Here is a 4491-nt window from a genome sequence, read left to right as displayed (position 1 = left end):
TATATCAATACCACATTGTCTTGATTACCATGGATTTATATTAGGTCTTAAAATTGGATAACGTTCTCGGAGTTGTTCTTTCTATTTCAAGGTTGTTTTTTTCTTACATATCTTTAAATTTTCCATATAAATTTTAGACTTACTCATCAAAAATTCTTGCTGGTATTTTGAGTGGAATGGTGTTGAATCAATCAATATATCACATTGTGTAGACTATACATCTTAAAAATATTGAGTCTTCTAATCCATGAACATGATGTATTGATCCATTTATGCATGTCTTTGATTTCTCTCAGCACTATTTCATATTTAGCACCTTCAACATTATTTTTTAGACTTATTTTTAGGTATTTGATTTTTTTTTTTTTTTGCTGACAGATTGACTTTTTAAAATAGTTTGTTGTTTTGTTTTGTTTAATTTTCATTGCACTGTCTGTGAATTCCAGAACAATAGAAGATGAAAAGAAGTGATGAGAGTAGAAATCCTTATGTTGTGCCCAATTTTAGGAGGAAAATATTCAATGATTTATCAGTAATTAAAAGTTACCTCTGTGTAACTGAAGAAGTTCTCTTATATTCCTAGTTTGCAAAGTTTTCTTGTGGGGAGAGGTTGGTTTCGTTGTTTAAGTCATAAATGTGTACTAAACTTTGTCACATTTTTTTTACATCCATTATGTTTCTCCTGTGTTTTGGTTTTTCTCTTTTAATTTGCTTTATTTTGTTACCATGATTGAGTTCTGATTGTTAAAATAATTTCCAATTTGTAAGATAAACCCACTTAATTATAATGTGTTATTTTTTAATATATTACTAGATTCGATTTGCTAATATTTTAATTAAGGTTTGGAACCTATTCATAAGAGATACTGGTTTGTAATTTTCTTTTCTTGTAATGCCTTAGTCTGATTTTAGTATCAGGGTTATGCGAGCCTCATCAAGTCCAAAGTATTTGCTTCAATTCCATTTTCTGCAATAATTGTGTAAGATTGGTGTTAATTATTCCTTAAATATTTGATGAAATTTACCAATGAAGGCATCTATATCTGAAGGTTTTTTTTTTGTTAATACATTCAGTTGCTTTGATAGATTTAATGCTATTCAGATTTTTGTATTTTTTATTAAGTTTTGGCAAGTTTAATTTAAGACATTTATCTATCCCATGTGAGTTATTGAATATATTAGAATAAAGTTTGCACAGTATTGACCTGTTATTCTTTTAATGACAATAGAATCTACCATGATATCCCTCTTTAATTATCCCTCTTTTATTAGTAGTTTGTGCTTTTCTTCTTTTCTTTTTCAGTCTAAGGAGTTTATCAATTTTGTTAATCTTTTCAAAGAACCAACTTTTCATTTTGTTGAATTTTTACATTTTTTGCTATTTTATTGTTATGAATATTTACTTTTGTTATTTTGTTCCATTAATTCTTCTGGTTTTATTAGCTTTTTTTCCTCTTCTTCTTCCTTTTCCTCCACTTCTTTTTTGTCTGAACTTCTTAATGTAGAGGCTCTAAAAAAAAGAATTTTAAATCTTTCTCTTTTCCCAAACATAGGCACTATAAATTTCCTTGAACACAATACTTTAGCTGCATCTCATAAATTTGACATGCTGTCTCTTCAGTATCATTCAGTTCAAAAGAATCATTTCTTTTGGACCTATTGATTGTTTTAATAATGTGTTGCTTAATTTTCCAGTATTTAGGGATTTTAAAAGATGTCTTCTTGTTATTGATTTTTCCTTTAATATTGTTGAGGTCAGAGAACACACTCAATGATTTCAATCTTTTGAAACTTATTTAGATGTGTTTTATGACTTAGTATGTGGTCTGTCTTGGTGAACGTTGCATACACACTTGCGAACTATGTGCATTTTTTAATTTAAAGTTTTCATAATTTTTTATTTTTATTGTAATGTTTTATCCATGTCAAGTAGGTTAAATCGGTTAATAATAGTTTTTCAAATCTTCTATATCTTTACTGATTTTTTTCTACTTTTTTGTCAAATAGTGTTAGAATCTTCTAATATAATTGTGTATTTTTCTCTTTCCTCTTTAACTCTGTCCATTTGTTATTATACCTAAAGAACTGTTTTGGTTCATATGCACTTATGATTGTTGTGTCTTCATGATGACATGTCCTTTTTTATCTTTGGTAATGTCCTTTGTCTTGAAATTTATCCTTCCTGATACTAACTAACATAGGTATAAGAGTTTTCTTATAATTAGTATTTATATTATGACTTTTTCCACTCTTATATTCAAAGTGTGCATCTTGTAAACAATATTTAGCTGGATGTTGCTTTTGTATCCACTTGGATATATTTTGCCTTTAATTCAAGTGTTTTATTTATTTTCTTTTAATTTAATTATTGATAAACTTGCGTGTAAGCTTACCATCTTGGTAGTCATTTTTATTTGTTTCATCAGTTTCTTGTTCCTCTTCCTTTTGTGCCCTTTTGAAATCAATCAAGACTTTTTTTAGTATTTATCTCCTGTATTGAAATTTTAGTTATACTTTGTTACTTTTAATGATTGTTCAATAGACTATATTATGCATCTTTACCTTAACAATATTTACCTTCAAATATTATACTAGTGCACAATGTAATCTTACAACAGTATAATTGCAGTTACCTCTTATGTGTTATAAACTTGTCCTCATGTATTTTGTTTCTACATATTTATAAACCTTAAAACACATTGCTCTTTTGTATTTAATCTATCAATAATTGTCTTTATAAATGTAAAAATATATAGAAAAATAAAGATAAAATGGTCTCTATATTTTCCCAAATGTTTACTCTTTCTGCTATTCTTTATTCCTTCCAGCAAATGCGAGCAAGCTTCCTTCTATTATTTCCCTCCCTTCTCATTTAGGACTCTTTTTTGTTTATGGCCATGCTACCCTGAACAAGCCCGATCTCGTCTGATCTCAGAAGCTAAGCAGGGTCGGGCCTGGTTAGTACTTGAGTAGGAGACTACCTAGGAAGACCAGGTGCTGTAGGCATAAAAAATAAAAAAAAAAAGGGATTATAAGCTGCTGACAAGGTCCTTCCAATCTGTGAGGTCAACCAAGGGTTGCCTTGCCTAAAAAAATAAATAAATAAAAATAAATAAGATTCTTTTTCTATGTCTCTACTCAAAAAATTAGCTTGTTTATTTTCACTTTTTTTTGGTAGAAATAAAAATATCTAGGAATATAAACTTTGATTTTAATATTTCTGTATGTCTGCATTCTAGATATTTTGATATGTACTTAACATTTTTTATTGTTTCCTCATTACTCTCTATTTCTTGATTTGTTTTTTCCTATGATCCAAAAGTTACTGGGAGAGTATTTCAAAGGTCTTAGTTTGAGTTGTTTTTCAAAAAGTGTTTCTTTTCAGTTTGAATTTATTGTGACTTCAGAAGATAATGATTATTTTTTAATTTTGAGGTATATAATGGTTTTTTTCATTAAGTAACAGCATTTTGTAAATGTTCTATGAATGGGAAAATATGCTTATTTACTATAGGTGCACATATTTTCATCTCTGCCTTTCAATCATATTAAATCATGAAAACCCTACAGTAGGTTAAATATCTCAGGTCAATAGTATCAATTTCAATGGGACAACTATGCTCCTCAATTTCCATATTGATGCCATTTTAGTCAAATTATTATAAAATCTTCAAATAGACATAATTCTCTCAGTAGGCAAATAAAACACAATCTTAAAAGTTATCTTTCATCTAATTAATTACTTTATTATATGGTGTTTTTCTTTCATTGATAGCTATTACCGATCATACATCTAAAATCATGTAAATAAAATATAATGTATAATATCCATAATTCATGTAATTCAGACTAATATAATAATAAAAAATTAAAACAAAAAAGAAAAGAAAGAAATGAAAACACTATATTTTAGAAACATGACATATGAAATCATTAGGGAATGATATATGACATGATTACTAACGAATCATAAGTATTGTGAAAGAAGTAAATGTAACAGATTCTAGTATAAAACTACAAATATAATTACATTGTCGTTATTGTTTTTCTCTCAGTTTTGAGCTCCTCTGTAGACTGCACAAGAGTTGAAATACAGATGCTAGGTTTCTTATAAATCAAATTCTCACAATTCAAATGAGCACATCTAAGAGTACAGTTCAAACAATTTCTTTCATTATTTCAAATACTTGATGTGACAAAGAATGAGAACAATGTATACCCTGCGTTATGATTTAGCCAAATATTTTTATTTCTACATGCTTTTGCATTATATGTTAACTGTTCTTGAAAATATAAAGGTTAATAGCCACTGTATCCTACCATATATTCGAAGTACATTACAATATTTAACAAAAAATTACTTTTTAACAAAAATATTTTCTTTGAATTCTATTATGGATGCTATTAATACTACCTACCTTGCTTACTTTCTTTTTTGGGGGGTGGGATTTAGGTTTTGTTTTTATTTCCTTTGTGTCTTACAAACAGCAC

The 4491-nt window shown here is 27.8% G+C and overlaps 1 pseudogene; it reads left to right on the top strand.

The window, feature by feature from the left end:
* The first annotated feature begins 2887 nt into the window (after positions 1 to 2887).
* On the top strand, positions 2888 to 3006 carry LOC112482519 (annotated as a pseudogene).
* Positions 3007 to 4491: the final 1485 nt, after the last annotated feature.

The sequence above is a fragment of the Pteropus alecto genome, unplaced genomic scaffold (assembly GCF_000325575.1).
Source record: "Pteropus alecto unplaced genomic scaffold, ASM32557v1 scaffold135, whole genome shotgun sequence".
Classification (NCBI taxonomy): domain Eukaryota; kingdom Metazoa; phylum Chordata; class Mammalia; order Chiroptera; family Pteropodidae; genus Pteropus; species Pteropus alecto.
The sequence above is the reverse complement of the archived record's forward strand: the minus strand, read 5'-3'. Positions and strand labels throughout refer to the sequence as shown.